Source organism: Dermacentor albipictus, chromosome 1 (assembly GCF_038994185.2).
Source record: "Dermacentor albipictus isolate Rhodes 1998 colony chromosome 1, USDA_Dalb.pri_finalv2, whole genome shotgun sequence".
NCBI lineage: Eukaryota > Metazoa > Arthropoda > Arachnida > Ixodida > Ixodidae > Dermacentor > Dermacentor albipictus.
The window spans coordinates 60,170,864-60,189,389 of record NC_091821.1 but is presented as its reverse complement, the minus strand read 5'-3'; the positions used below and the strand labels follow the sequence as shown (position 1 = coordinate 60,189,389).

At 46.3% G+C, this 18,526-nt stretch overlaps 4 non-coding genes across 4 annotated transcripts; all 4 read right to left on the bottom strand.

Moving 5' to 3' along the window:
* Positions 1–543: 543 nt before the first annotated feature.
* TRNAP-AGG (transfer RNA proline (anticodon AGG)) lies at positions 544–615 on the bottom strand. The gene has a single exon. It is a non-coding gene; the product is annotated as a tRNA-Pro (tRNA).
* Positions 616–8,010: 7,395 nt separating this feature from the next.
* TRNAP-AGG (transfer RNA proline (anticodon AGG)) lies at positions 8,011–8,083 on the bottom strand. Its single transcript has one exon. It is a non-coding gene; the product is annotated as a tRNA-Pro (tRNA).
* A 1,947-nt stretch (positions 8,084–10,030) lies between these two features.
* Positions 10,031–10,102, bottom strand: TRNAP-AGG (transfer RNA proline (anticodon AGG)). Its single transcript has one exon. It is a non-coding gene; the product is annotated as a tRNA-Pro (tRNA).
* A 131-nt stretch (positions 10,103–10,233) lies between these two features.
* TRNAP-AGG (transfer RNA proline (anticodon AGG)) lies at positions 10,234–10,305 on the bottom strand. Its single transcript has one exon. It is a non-coding gene; the product is annotated as a tRNA-Pro (tRNA).
* Between the last annotated feature and the right edge of the window lie 8,221 nt (positions 10,306–18,526).

Here is an 18,526-nt window from a genome sequence, read left to right as displayed (position 1 = left end):
CTCTTAATTTTCGGGGTCAACCACAAGGCACCGTTTCTCCTTGACCAGAACTTCCCCAATTTCTACCATCTTCTTCGTAGCTTCTGCACTTTTAAAAGTGACGGCCCAAACATGGTTCATCTGGAACGCCCCCAAAGCTATCACTTCAGGAAGCACTCCGAGATGAACCAACGTATCCCGAAACTCTTCTACACGGTAAGGCCTGGCTTTCAAATCCCCGTGTAGAAAAACAGTATTCGCTACAGACGCACCTGTTGGCAGCGACGGCAGAATAACTTGATAGTCCAGGGCGTCATCAGCAAAAAACCTGTTTCCGCGGCCCGACTGGGCCGCTGATACCGTCCGGCGGAGCACATTCCACACGCGTCCGTTTGCTATCACGGCCGGAAGTAGAATCGCAGACCAACGAGCCGACAGCAGCTCACGTTCACGGCGCGTGTACACCTTCGTCATACCTTGACGGGCTGCAGAAAAAGAAGAGGACAACGACTACGAATATCCAGGCATTGTTGACGCTCGGGCTGAGAGTGAAAAAAAAATAGAGGGCTCGTCCGGGATTTGAACCCGGGACCTCTCGCACCCTAAGCGAGAATCATACCCCTAGACCAACGAGCCCACGGCTGCTCACGTTCACGGCGCGTGTACACCTTCGTCGTACCTTGACGGGCTGCAGAAAAAGAAGAGGACAACGACTACGAATATCCAGGCATTGTTGACGCTCGGGCTGAGAGCGAAAAAAAAATAGAGGGCTCGTCCGGGATTTGAACCCGGGACCTCTCGCACCCGAAGCGAGAATCGTACCCCTGACCATGCAACGAGCCTTTTTTTTCCCTTTATTGCCATTCTTTGACAACTGAAACAGACATACAGGTGGCGTAAGGATGATATGTACAGAGCTCTGGTGATATAACCGCCTGCCGTCATTTGGCAGGCGTGCATTGTTAGAACCGCTTTAGACAGACGAGTTCATCTAACAAGGTAGCCCATTCAGGCTTATCTAGTCGTGCATTGCAAGCCTCGCGTAAGAACAAAACACTTTCAGTAAAGTACTGTCTAGCTGGGCGAATAACCAGTCTTCCATGCCTGACGTCCATGCGTGTTTTCCACAGGCTGTGTAGAATCAACGCCATAAGCATATCATAAGGAACACCACCTTCACTGCAATTGGAAGGAAACGGATGCCGTACGGTGTGATAGGCAACTCCTTTTTTAGTGTACGTTGCAGAATGTCCCACAAGAAAAGTGCGTCCGAGCAGTCCAAGAATATGTGTTCGATCGTCTCGGGTTTTCTACACCTGCTGCAGTAGATCGACCATGCGACAAAGAGGCCTTTTTCTTGTAGCCAAGGTTTGACGGGAAGAGTTCCAGTATGCATTTGGAAGAAAAAAGTTTTAACGCCAGATCGCACTGGCATCCGTTTTACTCGCTTCAATACATCTGCTCCTGTGCTCGGTGAATACATAGATCGGTACAAACGAACAGGCATACAAACGTCAACTAGGTCCTTATACATTTTTTTTCTTCCAACAATAGCAAGATAATCAAATGAAAAGCGAGCATGCAAGAATTCTACAGACCAAGCTACCTCCCGTAAAAATTCGCGGAGGCTTGCGCCATTTGCCGTTCTTGAGGTTACGATAAATTGAGGTAACGCATTTCGTAAACGTAGTTGGCACACTGTTCAAAAAAAGGGATCCTTCTGACCTCGCAAAAAAAGAAATCTTGAGATAACTTGCCTCAAAAACAAATGCGCCATACCAAGGCCTCCTGACTTTACCGACCGAAATAAATTAGTGCGGCTCGTTCTCTCCCATGTCGATCCCCATATAAAAACAGCGCATGTTCTGTGTATCTTTTGGATGGTCATTCTTGACATGCACAGTGCTTGCAGTACATACCAGATTTTTGCAAAAAGGAAAACATTGCATACGGTTGATCGCGCGAAAATCGATAAATTTCTACCTCCGAACTTTGTTGTTTTAACTTTAACTTGCTCTAGTTCTTCTTGCCAATAGTCTTTTGTATCATGATAATATTGCAGAGGTACCCCAAGGTACCGCGCAGGGGTCGTGGTCCACTGCATCTTTTCAAAACTTTCTATTTTATCATTCCAATTACCATGCCAGATGCCCAATGACTTACTCCAGTTTATCGCACTTCCGGTGACCTTGCAGAATCTGTTCGCCACTTCTACTGCATTAGAGATGCTTTGCTTGTCTCGACAGAAAATGGTGATATCGTCTGCGTACGCCAAGATTTTAACTTCTCTGGAGTCCATTGCAAATCCCCTTATGTTATTACTGCTAATAACCTATAAGCAAAATGGTTCAACGTACAATGCAAAAAGTAGAGACGATAATACGCATCCTTGGCGGAGTGCTGACTTAACTTCTATCATAACCATAGGCTGTTTGTTAACTATTAGTTTCTTAGATACGCCAGCGTAGCACATTTTAGCACCTTGCAAAAGAACAGAACCTATCTTGGCATGTTTTAAAACAAGAAAAAGGATTTCATGTGACACTCTGTCAAACGCTTTTTCAAGATCAAGTTGCAACAGTGCTACCTTTTCTGAGAAGGCGTCACAACTTTCCAATATTGTTCTTGCTACATGTATATTGGTGACAATGGATCGCCCTCTTATGCCACATGTCTGGTGCGACCCCACTAATTGCTGCATCACATTTTGGAGTCTCCGTGCAAGAACCTTCGTACAGCAGCTCACGTTCACGGCGCGTGTACACCTTCGTCATACCTCGACGGGCTGCAGAAAAAGAAGAGGACAACGACTACGAATATCCCGGCATTGGTGACGCTCGGGCTGAGACGAAAAAGAAATAGAGGGCTCTTTCGGGATTTGAACCTGGGACCTCCCGTACCCTAAGCGAGAATTATACCCCTAGACCAACGAGCCTTTTTTATTTTTTTTCTTTATTTCCGGATTTCGTCAATTACACGTCACAAAAGAATTCGAAACTCTGAATTCAACATAAATGGACACATGTCGATACATACTAAAAACGGGACTTTCAGCTCGTCCCGTGTAGCTTGGTTAGTAAGGTTTAAGCTCCAATAACTTTTCGATTATGGGCAAGCATTCAGGTGGCTCGTTAAGTGCCTTTAACACATCTCTCACATATGAAATATTTTCAGCAAAATATATCTTGGCTGGCTTGGGATCCACATGCTCGTGTCTGAAATCCATTCTTGTTTTCCAGACACTGCGCATTGTAACCAACATCATAACAACATATGGCACGTCCCCTGTTTGCGCAAATGGCAAGAACCGAATTCCGAATGGCGTTAGCGGAAAATCCTTTTTAAGCGTCCTCTGTAGGACGTCCCACAAGAAAATTGAATCAGAGCAATCTAAGAAAATATGTTCAATTGTTTCTGGCTTGTTACATATCATACAATTTACACCCCAAGGCAGATAGATACCTTTTTCTTTTAACCATGGTTTAACAGGGAGCGTGCCACTGTGCAGTAAGAAGAAAAATGTTTTAGTTGACGCTCTAATAGGCATTTTTTTAACACGTTTCAGTACATCCCGTTCGGGTCCTAATGCATACTTTGCACGATATAAAGGTACAGGGCATAGCACATCAACTAAATCCTTATACAGTTGTTTTTTGCTTACTGATGACAAATAATCCCTAGAAAAATGCACTTCAAGAAAACGAGCAGCATAAACAACTTCTTTCAAAAATCCTTTTGCCGCTACATGCGGTGCACAAAAAGAGGATACAATGCACTGTGGCAGTGCATCACGCAGGCGCACTTGCATGACCGTACGTAGAAAGCCATCACTTTGATCACGAAAGAAAAAATATCGCGAAACAAGTTGCTAAAGAAACAAGTGCGAAAGGCCAAGCCCGCCTTTCTTGACAGAATGAAAGAGATTTATTCTGCCGGTCCTCTCCGAAGTCGATCTCCAGAGAAAGATAGCAAAAATTCTATGGATCTTTTGCACACACGTTCGCGACATGCAAAGCACCTGTAGCGTATAACAAATTTTCGCCACGAGAAACACATTGCAAACTGTTGCGCGCACAAATATCGATAGCTCGCATCCGCCCCACTTTGTTGTCTGTGCCTTAACGTGTTCCACTTGATCAGTCCACTGTTCGGTGTTTTCCTGATAACATCCTAAAGGTACGCCAAGATACCTGGACGGAGAAGTGGTAAAGTTGATACCTTCAAGCTGTTCTGGCCTAGAATCCCACTCCCCATGCCAAAACCCGAGACACTTTTTCCAACTAATGGCACTTCCAGTGAGTCTACAGAAAGCTCTTGCGTCACTGACTGCCTCTTGTATGCTCTCTTTATTTTCACAAAAACTCGCGATGTCGTCTGCATAGGCGAAAACTTTTATTTCATGCGATAAAAACTGATAACCCGTTATTTTTTCATTGCTCAACACTCTTAAACAAAAGGGCTCTAAGTAAATAGCAAACAACAAGGCTGATGCGGGACATCCTTGACGGACGCTAGAACACACGGCTATATCTTCGCTGAGTTTCCTGTAATTACGATTTTAGCCTGGCAATGATTGTATGCATTTTCACACCATCTCTTATTACCGCTCCTACATCTACGTAATCCAGCAATGCAAAAAGTATGTTATGACACACCCTGTCAAATGCTTTTTCCAAATCTAACTGAATCATGGCTAAACGGCCACATGACGCATCACAGCACTCTAAAATTGTTCTTGCCGTATGAATATTGCTAAAGATACTTCTTCCTCTTATTCCAGATGTTTGGTGTGCACCAACAATATCGGTAATTACCGTTTGAAGTCTTTTTCCAATAACCTTCATATACACCTTGTAATCAACATTTGTTAGACTTATTGACCTATAATTTTCTACCGACTGCCATCTTTCAGGGTCTTCAGTTTTCGGTATAAGTATAATATGCCTTTCCTAAAAGACATGGGCATTTGTTTGACGTCATATGCCTCCGTTATGGTACGGTGAAGCATTTCTGAAATTTCTGTTTTGAAAAACTTATAAAAGGCAGTCCCGATGCCATCTGGTCCAGGTGTCTTGCCGTTACTGAGGTCATCAATCGCTTTCTGAATTTCTTCTATTGCTATTGGCCTTTCAAGACCAATTTTAACGTCCTCATCCAGTTTGGGCATAAGTGACAGAAAATCTTTTACAAAAGGATCTTGCACTTCTGTTTCGCTCCCCAACAAGCTCCGATACCGTTCAAGGAAAGCCAGTTCGATAATCTTCTGGTCTGACGAAACCTTGCCACGATAGCGCATTTCTTTTATCTCCTTTTTGGTAGCATACCTCTTCAGCTAGCGCGCGTTTGATGGGTGTTTCTCCCACCAAAAACCGTTCCGCACGTGCCCTTACCATGGCGCCTTTATATCTTTCCTCAGCGATGGATTCCATCTGTCTTTTCACTTCTTTAATTTCTTTTCTGAACAATCCGGGTATCGTGCTATCGGCATTTAAAAGATAGTCCAGTGTGGCTTGTAGTTCGTTTTCTTTTTTTTTATATCGTAGGATGCTTGACCTCTCAATTGCGCACATTTTTACTTCGGTTTTAAAATTCTCCCAAACCGCGGTAAAGCTTGTGGTATCATTAAACAGAGCTTCTTTGCACTTTTGGCTCACCAGTTTAACAAACGCTTCGTCTTTCAAAAGGTTTTCATTTAACTTCCAAAGGTCCCAATTAAACGCACTTGTTTTTCTTTTATTACCTACTTGGAACATTACAAAACTATGGTCACTAAAGCTAACGTGTTTCACTATGTAGTTGCTACAAAAAGCCAAGATACATTGCGAAATGTACACGCGATCTAACCTTGCGTGGCTCTGAAGCTGAAAGTGTGTGAACTGCGCATGGTTTCCGCGAAGAACATCACCAACGTCCACAAGGTCACAGTCCTCTGTTAAAGCTCGAAGCTGCAGCGCACTCTTGTCACGAACTGGATTATTACTAACCGTGTCTTCAGGCATGCAAACGCAATTGAAGTCACCAAGTAACGCGAATATTCTGTCACACTTTAAAAAATTTGCTACGTAATCAAAAAAACATTTTCTGTCAGAACATGTATTAGGTGCGTATACACAAATAATTCGCCATTTCTTTCCATGAAAAGAAAAATCACAAAGTGCTAATCTGCCATCTTGAGAAGTTGTGACACTTTCTTCAATAATACCAATAGACCGTTTTAAAAAGATTACACATCCTCCCGACTTTCCAATGGCATGGCATACACAGACATTAAAATTTGCTTTATAATTATCAACCATGTGGTCAGCCTGCTCCTGGCTCTCAATTTTTTATTCTTGTAACGCTAAGATGTCGATATCATTTTCAATTAACAGTCGCTTTAACTGTACTTGTCGCTTTCTTGCCGTTAACCCTCTTACATTCAGAGTACCTATCCGAAGCGCTGACAGTAATTTAATGGACATTGAATGTGAGGGGTCAACCCGACCGCAGTGCGATAGATTCATGATTCTGGGACTCAGACTCACAGTCTCACGCCGCTCTGTAAGAAGTGGCCTCGCTGTGGGAAACGAGGCCGAAGCGTGTTCCTTGGCGGCACACATTGCTGACACACAGCGCTGCTCGTCCGACCTAGTTCAACTGTCAAGTGCTATTCCGGTCAGCAACCCCGCTAACGCGGGGTCACTGTCGGTGTGGTCCTTTTGTCTGGCGGCACGTTGGGTTTTACTTTAAACGAACTTCTTCTGATGACTGGTGTCTTCAGGACTGGCTCGCCAGTGCAGTCTTCGCCTCGCTTGCCGACGTCTTCATTCCGTTCACGCGGCGTCTTTGAGACAGCTGAATTGCCGCTTTTGCCTCCGTCTTTGTCGGCGTCTTCCTTGTTAAGTTCGAACTCATGGGTTTCCATGACGGTCGCAGGAACGCTTGTGTTGTCCGAGACTTTATCCTCTTCTGCTGTTTCTTGTAGCTCATTGGCTTTGCTGTCCTGGTTGTCGTCCTTTCCTTCAGCGTTTTCAAAGGAGGGTTGCGTTAATGGCTTGCCGCCAGAGCTTGATCCAACCCCACCTCCGCTAGTTGTTTCCTCCGCATCGACCTGGTCCATGAGGTGTTCGTTCACAGTGTCATTTCTACCGGATCTTATCACGTTTGCGTAGCTACGCACACACTGGGTATCGTCATGACCATAGCGACGGCAGAGCCCGCATCGTGGAACTCGGCACTCGCGCCGTATGTGACCCGTGCCGTGGCACCGGAGGCAGAGCGGCGGTCTCCCTGGTACATGCACAAGTGCATGGTCTTCGCCGACGCGGAGCTGGTGTGGCAGGTCTTCCACGGTGTAGCCAGCCTTCAGGCGCAGGGATACTAGACGCGTGGGGGAACCCTTGTCATTACAGCCTGCCACACGCCACTTCTCCCTCGATATATCGCTAATAGTGCCGTAAGGCGACAGGGCAGTTCTCACGTCCTCGTCCGGCGTGGTGTGCAGAAGCCAATACAGCTTCATCCTGATGTCTTGGTTGCAGGGGCCTATGACAACACACCGCTGCTCCTTAACACTGAAGGCTGGGGCTGTCAAAATTTTCTGCTTGGCTTTTCCGTCTTTAAATGTTATCGCCCAGACGTGATTCATTTGATACGCTTCTAGGGCCACAACTTCCGGCATGAGCTGCAGACGGTCTAAAGCATCTCGGAAATGTTCGACACGGTATGGCCTTGTCTTTACATCATCGTAAAAAAAAACAGTAGTCGTAACGGCCGTACCTGAAGGCAACTGCGGCAAAATGATCTGGTATTCCTGCGATGTCGTATCGTTCAACCTGATGCCGCGACCCAGCTGGGCCGCTGAAACCACCCCTGAGGAGCAAGACATTCTGCGTCCGCACCGTACGGTAGCCGAAAGTAGAATCCCCTAGACCAATGAGCCGACGGCAGCTCACCTTCGTCATACCTTGACGGGCTGCAGAAAAAAGAAGAGGACAACGACTACGAATATCCAGGCATTGTTGACGCTCGGGCTGAGAGTGTAAAAAAAAGAGGCCTCGTCCGGGATTTGAACCCGGGACCTCTCGCACCCTAAGCGAGAATCATACCCCTAGACCAACGAGCCGACAGCAGCTCACGTTCACGGCGCGTGTACACCTTCGTCATACCTTGACGGGCTGCCGAAAAAGAAGAGGACAACGACTACGAATATCCAGGCATTGTTGACGCTCGGGCTGAGAGCGAAAAAAAAATAGAGGGCTCGTCCGGGATTTGAACCCGGGACCTCTCGCACCCTAAGCGAGAATCATACCCCTAGAGCTTTTTTTTTTCTGTATTCACAAAATGACATACATACATAAAAACACGTTGGCCTACTTGGACCAACGTGACAAGCTAAAATTTCTTGAAATTCACTAATTCATCAAGAATACCCAACCAGTCAGGCGGATCTGGCTGTACACGATATATCTCACGTATGAAAGTGATGCTTTCAACAAAATTTTCTCGTGCTGAGCGCGCATTCACATCGGCGTGCGTTACCGCCATCCGTGTCTTCCAAAGACTATGGAGGCCCAGGAGCATTATCATGTCGTCCGGAAAGCCCTGATGGCTGTCTACCGGCAGGAAACGTATACCCTGTGCTGTTATCGGCAGTTACTTTTTAAGAGTTCTTTGCAAGACGTCCCAATCTCGATGGTCTAAAATGATATACAATGACTGCATAGTAAACATCGTGCTGAATAAGACACTAACTGAGAACATTAAACTCAGATCATCAGTGAGGCAAGGTTGTCCATTGTCACCGCTGCTCTTTGCAATTAATTTAGAGCCTTTCTGTTTATCTCTAATAAGTAACGAAAAAATCAATGGTTATAAGCTTGAATCGTCCCATGTTAAAGTGCTTGCATATGCTGATGACGTCGCAATCTTTTGTACAGATCGCCAAAGTGTACTAGAGGCGATAAGCGATGCTAAAAGATATTGCAGGCAAATCGGATGCGAGATCAATTGGGTCAAGAGCATCGGATTTTGGCACGGAAGCTGGGACAACACACCGTCTGTCTTTGCAAATTTACAATGGACCGTGTCTCCTTCGAAATATTTGGGGGTGCCGCTTGAGCACTACGAGAGTGCCGCGCAGTACTGGGAGGATGAGACGTCGCGCGTAAAAGAGAAAACCGGATGATGGAAAGGTCGTGATTTTGTCAATGTTTGCAAAGGCAACTGTTTGTAATTTGTTTTTAATTGCCAAAGTGTGGTATGTCCTCCAATTTTTGTCGATGACCCGTGTGAATGTACAGAAAATATACAGAGTACTTGCTGTTTTTATCTGGGGCTCCACTTGGGAAAGGGTCAGCCGTACCAACTTGTTTCGTCCTGTTCGAGATGGTGGTCTTGGATTGTCGCATTTGTTCTTATGACAGATTGTTTCTCGTTTTGTCTTCTTACGAGATCAAAGTGATTCATTCTTGCGTACGATAATCCAGATCCGTTTGAAAAGCGTTTTGCCTGAATTTATTGTGTCTAGTACACAGCCTGTAAACTATCGGCTTAAAGCCTACTTGCGAGAGGTAGTCGACTCCCTTCGAATACTAAAAGCTTGGTTTTCCCTTCAGTACCTGAGCACAGTAACAAGAAAGAAACTTTACAAGGATTTAGTTGAAGTTATGATGCCAGTGCCATTGTACCGAATGAAATACTATGAAGGCCCAGGACAAGATGTTTTAAAAAGAGTTAAAAGGATGCCAGTGAGAGCAAGCGTAAAGTCGTTCTTCTTTAAATTGCATACATCTACCCTTCCTGTCAAAACGTGGATAGCCGACAAAGGAATATTTGTACCATGGACGACAAACTGTGCGCTAGGTAAGAAGCCGGAGACCATTGAGCACGCCTTCATTGAGTGCTGGGATGAAATTTTTTTTTCCCTAGACCAATGAGCCGACAGCAGCTCACGTTCACGGCGCGTGTACACCTTCGTTATACCTTGACGGGCTGCAGAAAAAGAAGAGCACAACGACTACGAATATCCAGGCATTGTTGACGCTCGGGCTGAGAGAGAAAAAAAAACAGAGGGCTCGTCCGGGATTTGAACCCGGGACCTCTCGCACCCTAAGCGAGAATCATACCCCTAGACCAACGAGCCGACAGCAGCTCACGTTCACGGCGCGTGTACACCTTCGTTATACCTTGACGGGCTGCAGAAAAAGAAGAGGACAACGACTACGAATATCCAGGCATTGTTGACGCTCGGGCTGAGAGAGAAAAAAAAATAGAGGGCTCGTCCGGGATTTGAACCCGGGACCTCTCGCACCCTAAGCGAGAATCATACCCCTAGACCAACGAGCCGACAGCAGCTCACGTTCACGGCGCATGTACACCTTTGTTATACCTTGGCGGGTTGCAGAAAAAAGAAGAGGACAACGACTACGAATATCCAGGCATTGTTGACGCTCGGGCTGAGAGTGAAAAAAAAAATAATAGAGGGCTCGTCCGGGATCTGAACCCGGGATCTCTCACCCTAAGCGAGAATCATACCCTTACACCAACGAGCTTTTTTTTTCTTTATTGCCGGTCTTTGGCCCGGATAAAAAAATACACACACAAATAATCACAAGGCATACTCGCAATATATTAAAAACGATCGCAGAACTTCTGCGGCTGTGCATGTGCTTAAATTATCTTATCGCCAACAATAATTCCACACGCGGCAACCACTCTGGGATGCACTCCAGCAATTTTTGATCGTCCACAAAGTTCCGTATGCTTTCTTTAACATACTGGCGAGCCGCTCTTGCATCGAGATCGGTGTTCCTTACTGCCATTCTGCATTTCCAAGTGCTATATACAGGGCCATAAGCATGATCATATCGAATGGGGTACCATCATCACTTTCTATTGGCAAGTAGGGAATCCCATACGCATCTAGGGGGGAAATCTTTTTTGATTGTGCGCTGGAGCACATCCCAGAGGAAAACAGCATCCCAAGAATGCAGAAAAATATGTTCAATTGTCTCCTCCTGCCTTCAAATTGTACAATGAGTGCCCCAGGGAACAAAGAAACCTCTTTCTGCCAGCCACGGTTTGACAGTCAGCAAACCGGTGTGCAATTTAAAAAAGAACGTCTTAGCACCTGTGGGTACTAGCATTGCTTTAACGCGCTTTAGAACATTGTGTCCATGGCCAGCTCTGTAGAGAGACCGATATAAAGGTACGGGAAGAACCATGTCACACAGGTCCTTGTACAGCTTTTTCCGGTTCACTTCACTCAAATATTCAAGTGAAAAAGGCGCTGACAAAAACCTGCATGAAACCACAACTTCCCGTAGAAAACCATAAACACCCCTGCAAACTGCCCGCTGAGACAACCATATCGGGCAAGTGTTTGCCCAGGCGAAGTTGGCAGACAGTGTATAAGAACGAGTTTTTTACGTCCCTGAAGAAAAAAAAAAGCGATTGACTACGTTTCACAAAAACAAATGTGAGAATCCAAGTCCTCCATTTCGAACTCGAAGAAACAAATGGGTGAGACTTGATCTCTCCCAAGACGAGGCCCACACGAACACTGCGACTACCCGGTGAATTTTTTGGATGTTTACCCTTGAGCAATGCAAGACATGGAGGATATACCAAAGTTTACTCACTAAATATATGCTGAAAATTGCGGCTCTGGAAAACATGGACCAATTCCAGCCATTCCTAATGCAAAAAAGAGGTGAGGCGTGCAGACAGGACAATAGAGTAGAGAAGTGGACAACACGAACGCCGACTATCAACTGAAGGCAGCACTGAGGCGAAAAAAGAAAGAAGACACAAAACTCATCTGTGCAAGCTCAGGAATGCTATCACCACGTGTCAATCGGGTACATGTGCCGGTCTACGCGAGAGACAACTGTTAAGGCACTTAATCTCTTCCTTTGGCAAAGTAATCGAAGGCTGACTCACGCATACGCTTCCACTGTTACAGATATGCCATGCCTCTACCATAAGACACGTAACTTCATTCTTATGCCTGTACAATATTGCGCATTCATCTAACTCTGGCGTGCAGTTACAATCTTGGCAATGTAGGGAAAAATTAGAAGGCGATCCACCGGTTAACGACCTTTTATGTCCCATTAGCCTCTGATTGATACGCCGTCGCGCTTGCCCTACGTATAATTGGCCACAGCTAAGGGAATTTTATAAACCACACCTATACGACAGTCAGTAAAACTGTTGTTCTTATTGTGCTTCACTGGACAAAAATATTTTTTTTTTGCTTTTTACCTGCTCCTTTTTACTCTGTACGGCAGCGCATATCTTACCTAGCTTATTGGGGGCAGAGAAAGCAACATTAACATCATATCTACTGGCAATTTTTTTTAAGCCTGTGCGACACTGAATGAATGTACGGAATAGCCACTACTCTTTTTTTGCCATTACTGTTTTCTGTAATCACGTCCGTCCTCCTCGAAACCGACTTCTTTAGGCGCTCAGCCACAGTGGCCACCGCTACACTAGGATAACCTGCATTTAATAGGCGCCGGACCTGCGCAATAAAACTGGCGCTCATTCCTTACCAACTAGCTCAGCTTTTTGTCGTTCCAGCCATTCCATTTGTTTACTCTGTCCCGCAGCTTATCCACTTCACTCCTCCAGTACGACTCACTGTCTTTGTAGCCCTCAAGGGAAACACCCAAGTATTTTACCGGAGTCGTAACGAAACTCATGTTGGCAAAAGTGTCTGGGGCCCCCCGCCAATCCCCGTGCCAGAATCCCAGGCACTTACCCCAGTTTACCGCGCTGCCGCTCACAGCACAAAAGCTTTTAACACATTTGACAGCCTGTGTTATACTGTCCGAATCAGTTCAAAAGACAGCAATATCGTCTGCATAAGCCAACAGGCGGACTTCAACCTCGCGCAGTTTAAACCCGCGGACACAGTCATTCTCCATGACACTCAAACAAAGTGACTCTATATACAAGCAAAACAATGGCGGCGAGAGAGGGCAACCCTGACGCACCGAACGTTTAACTTGGACTCGCGCTCCGACCTCTTTGTTGACAATGAGCCGCGTCCAGCAGTCCCGGTATGCCATGGCAGCCCCCTCTCTAATTATTCTACCCAAATTCAAATGATCTAGAATGCACAAAAGAATGTCATGAGGCACCCGGTCGAACGCTTTCTCGAGATCAATTTGGAGCATTGCCACTCGTGCACCCATTGCATCGCAACATTCGAGGACACTTCGTGCTACGTGCATATTTGAGAAGATAGTTCGGCCTTTAATGCCACACGTTTGATGCGGTCCCACAAGCTTCGCAATAACTGTCTGCCATTTCTTTGCTAAGATTTTCATCATTATCGTGTAGTCTCCATTACTGTGACAAATTGAGCGGTAAGAAATTACTCTTCGCAATGCGACGGGATCTTCTCACTTGGGTATAAGAACAGTGTGGGAAGATGAGAAGGACAGGGGTAATACTTTGAGCTGGAATGCTTCTTTGTATACATACGCTACGGCTGGTGAGATCGCCCCTTTGAAACATTTATAAAAGACCGAGGTTAGACCATCAGGGCCAGGGGACTTCCCCGGATGCATAATTTCAATAGCACTTTTTACTTCCTCTTCCGAAATTGGTTCCTCCAATATTTCTTTCGTACTTTCATCTAGCCCTGGCATCAACGACAAGAAGTCCTTTTTAAAACGATCAATGCTGACTGCGCAGTCGGTGAATAAACCACTGTAATGCTCGAAGAAAGCACGCTCGATATCTTCTGTTGCGTCGCTGACTTTCCCACAATGTTCGATTTCCGCTATCTGATTGCGGCGTGCATGCCACTTTTCTGAGCCTAACGCTCTTTTTCATGGTGCTTCTCCCACTATGAGCCTTTGAGCCCTTGCCCGCAAAAAGCACCGCGGTATCTTTCGATATCAAACTGTTCTATTTTATGCTTCAGTACACGAATATCGTCCATGAACATGCCGGACATCCTACATTCCTCACTGATCAATTTTTTCTAGACCCCTGCGCATCTGTTTTTGTTCTACTCCATTTTGTCTACATATAGCACTCGCGCGCTCTAAAGCCTTGATTTTAACCGCCTGCTTGAAGTTCTCCCATTTTGCTCCACATGTCGTGTTACCAACAGCATTCATTTCTTCAACTTGCTTCATTACGTCCGATATAAACGTTTCGTCGCTTAGTAATTTCAAATTCAATTTCCATAATTGACACTCGAAGCCCGTTTTATTTTCTTTCGTGCTTACTACTAAAGAGCTAACCAAACAGTGATCACTGAATGAAAGTGCGCTCACATGGTACTCCTTACAAAGGGGTATCAAATCAAGGCTCACATACACTCTGTCAAGACGGGCGTGGCTGGCTGCCTGAAAGTGGGTGTACTGCGTAGTCCTCCCACCACTGAGACATTCATCCACGTCTTCAAAACCGTTGTCTCTTATTATATCGCTTAGGGCAGTGGTGCTTGCATCCTTATACGGTCGAGCGCTAGTTTTATCACGGGCTGAAAGAACACAGTTAAAATCACCGGCAATAATGAGGAGGTATACTGTATTAGCTGATCGAAAAATCTGCGTCTTTCCTCAGCGGAAGTCGGCGCGTACAAACAAATAACACGCCATTCCAATGACGATAATAAAAAATCACAGACAATAAGCCGACCTGACGGGCATGACATCACGGATTCTATTTTTGCTACAAGACTATGTCGGACGAACAACGCGCAACCGGAAGAAGTTCCCACAGCATGGCTGACTATAGCAGAGTATCGTGCTAATAATTGACGCACCATGCCCCCGGCTTCGTCGTCGCCCTCGACTTTCGTCTCCTGCACTGCTAGAATGTCCAGGTCATATTCGCTAACTAGTCGATACAGCTGACTTTGCTTCCTCCTTGAGGCCAGCCCACGTACGTTTAATGTGGCCACACGAATTGACCTATCCATTGACATCATTGCGAGGCGGTGAAAACCCGGGAGCATGACGCTAACCTCATTACTGCGCTTTTTTCCTGGGTGCCTTTTCACGGTGCAGTCCTCAGGGCGGCAAAGACGGCGGAAGCATCCGCACAACAGCAGTTTTTAAACACTCGGTCCACCGGCGATACAAGGCGGCGAATGTTCGTTTCGTCATCGCAAAACTAGCCGCCTCCCGCATGACTGCCTACGCACACAAAGGCACACACGTTCCAATGTCCGGAGCCGACGTCGGAGGGGCCCCGTAGAACTCGAAGCCGTTCCGGGTAGTGCGTTGGGGAGTTTGGGAACAATAGTTGGCCCGCCGAACTCATTCCGTCACAAAGTCGATTTAGTCACGCTGTGGCTAGAAGTTGGCGGCGAAGCTCCCGGTATGTTGGCCGTAATAGTCGTAAGCGGGTGGCAATCTTGCACTGCAGCTGGACATTCTTAACAGCGCCGGGAGGTTGCCGTCATTGTCGTAAGTGGCTGGCAATCCTGCACGGCAGCTGGCCATTCTTAACAGCGCCTCCATGGCCCGAAAAATCTCGACTGTCTAGCGTTGATAACCACTGGGCAGGAAGAGAATGGCTGGTGGTCAGGGGGTGATTGATGCCTTGGCTCGCAGCGACCACTTGTGTATTGATGTCACCGCCCCAAAACATCCAACAAGGACAGGCAACTGCAAAATTAACCCCACAACACGGCTCTGCGCCGACATGACGTACATTGGCTCTCACCTTAGACCCGCTAGGCTCCAATAAAAAAGGCATAAGTGCAGAAACAACAACAACAAAAAAATGCTGCATTTCGCTATGCCAATTTCTGAACCAATTTCGTGCTGACAAATTCAGCAATCATGGAGGGAATCCTGCTAAATGAGAGGAGATCTTCTTGTCATAAAAAAATTAACGCTAATAACCCTAAAATTTAGGCGGGACCCTCAAACGCACAATTCAAATTAGCCTGCTCAAATCATCGGCATTGCTATGCAACTTTCCCTTCTTATATCTAACGGAGAAGTACTCTTGGAGAGTGAGGCTCCATCGGAGTAAGCGGCCATTTTTGTGTGACATTTGATTGAGCCATGTCAGAGGACAGTGATCGGTCTCGAAGATGAACTTCACTCCGTACAAGTAACACGACAACTTCTGGGCGGCCCAAACTAAACAAGCGCATTCCTTCTCTGAAGCGCTGTAGGCTTCCTCCCTTACATTTAGTTTACGGCTGGCATTCAGGATAGGATGCTCCTCGTTATCGTCGCCGACCTGACTAAGTACCACGCCCATACCTCTGTCGCTTGCGTCGCATTGGACTATGGATTCCTTTGCGTAGTCTGGCACGCGAAGCACAGGACGAGAAACCAATAGCGTTTTCAAACTTTGGAAAGCGTTCTCTTTGTCCTCATCCCAGTGTACGTTACTCGGTGCTCCCTTTCGGAGGGCGTCTGGTAATGGACTTGCCAATTGCGAGTAATTCGGAATGTACCGTATAGTGCCCCACAAGTCCCAAAATTGAACGAAGTTCCGTTTTCGTGCGCGGCTGAGAAAATTCTCCAATCGTAGCTATTTTCAGCTCAGCCGGCCGTCTCATGCCCTGAACGACAACATGGCCCAGATAAGTAACCTGCGAACAACCAAACCTACACTTCCGCTTTCATCGTTAAGCCGGCTTCCCTCAACCGTGAGAACACCTGTTTGAGGTGCGATACGTGTTGTTCCCAGCTGTCTGAAAAAATTGCTACATCATCAAGATAGGGCAAGGCGAACTCCTACAAGTCTTTTAGGACAATATCCATTAACTTAGAGAAGCTAAACGGCGCGTTCTTCAGCCCGAAGCTGAGTGCGAGAGGGCGAAAAGTGCCTACAGGTGAGATGAATGCGGCATAGCGGCTGGTACTTTCTGAAAGGGGAACTTGCCAGTACCCCCGCACGAGATCTATAGTTGAAATGTATTTAGCAGCGCTAACTCTTTCAATTCGTTCCTCAATGTTGGGTATCGGGTACAGCTGATCCCTAGTGATGGCATTTAACTTCCTGTAGTCAACACACGGACGAGGGTCCTTGTTAGGGGTTTCTACCAGTATTAGCGGTGACGTGTAGTCACTCTCAGCGGGCTCAATAACTCCCAACTCTAGCATGCGCTGTATCTCTGCCTCCATAATCTCTCTCTGTCTTGGCGACACCCTGTAAGGCTTTGATCTTACTGGTTCGGTTGATGTCAGCTCAATTTCATGTGTTATTAGTTCGGTTCTACCCGGCCGATCGCTGAATCTGTCGAGATATTCCCCTTACACCTCCTTTAGCTCATCTAGCTGCTCGGGGCTTAGAGCGTGCGAGCTTACCGAGTGTTCTACTACTTCTTCTAGGCCAATTTCAGAGTTGGAGGTCGCCTTATACTCCTTAAACTTGGCACTAGTGCCATCCTGCTCTTTGATGGTATAGTTAAGGACTCCGCTCCGCTTTATATATGGCTTCAACAAATTGCAGTGATATATCCTCACCTCCTTCCTGCGACCGGGCGTTTTCAGAGCATAGTTAGTATCTGAAAGTTTGTGCAACACTTTAACGGGCCCGTCCCAGTGAACTTCAAGCTTGTTCTTTCTTGAAGGTTTGAGGATCATTACCTGGTCTCCGGGGTTAAACGTACGAAGCCTCGCATTCTTGTCGTAATAGAATTTGGCGTTCTTTTGAGCTACTCCCATGTTCTTACCGACTAGTTCTTGGGTTGCACTTAGCCGTTCCAGCAATTTTAGCACGTATTCAACCACTGTTGGACTCACCCCTCTTTCCTCCCACATCTCTCTTAGCATTCTTAGTGGAGAACGGAGTGTTCTCCCATACACTAGCTCTGCTGGCGAGAACCCTGTCGCTTCATGTGGAAGCGTTTGCAAAGCGAACAAAGTTGCCAGCAGACAGTTTTCCCAGTCCTCCTTGTGCTCGTAACAGAGCGCACGCAAAACTCGCTTAAGCACCGAATGCCACCTCTCTACACTGTTCGACTGAGGGTGATAGACCGAACTGTGTATTAACTTTACTCCGCACTTCTGCAAGAATATGGAAGTCAGTGAGCTCGTGAATACTGACCCTTGATCTGCCTGAATTTCGGCTGGAAACCCAGCTCGTGCAAACACTGTCAAAAGCGCGTCTACTACTTCGGTGGAACTGAGCTCTTTCAAAAGGATTGCTTCTGGAAACTTGGTAGCCGGACACAGCATGGTAAACAAGTACCTGTAGCCCGATTTTGTTTTTGGAAGAGGCCCTACCGTGTCTATTACGAGTCGTCTGAAAGGTTCTGTTATTAAGGGCACTACCTTCAGTGGAGCTTTCCATGTCTCTCCTGATTTACCAGAACGCTGGCAGGCGTCGCATGATCTTACAAGGTTTTCTACGTCTTTGAAACAGCCAGGTCAGTAGTATTCCATAAGCAATCTTTACTTTGATTTGTTTATGCCTAGGTGGCCGGACCACCCATTTCCATGACAGACACTCAAAAGGTCCTCCCTGTACTTAGTAGGTACGACTAACTGATCTAAAATCCTACCCTTTCGATCTCTGTAGTGCCGATACAACAATCCTGCTCTCTCATGTATCGTCACTTTGCGCCTCG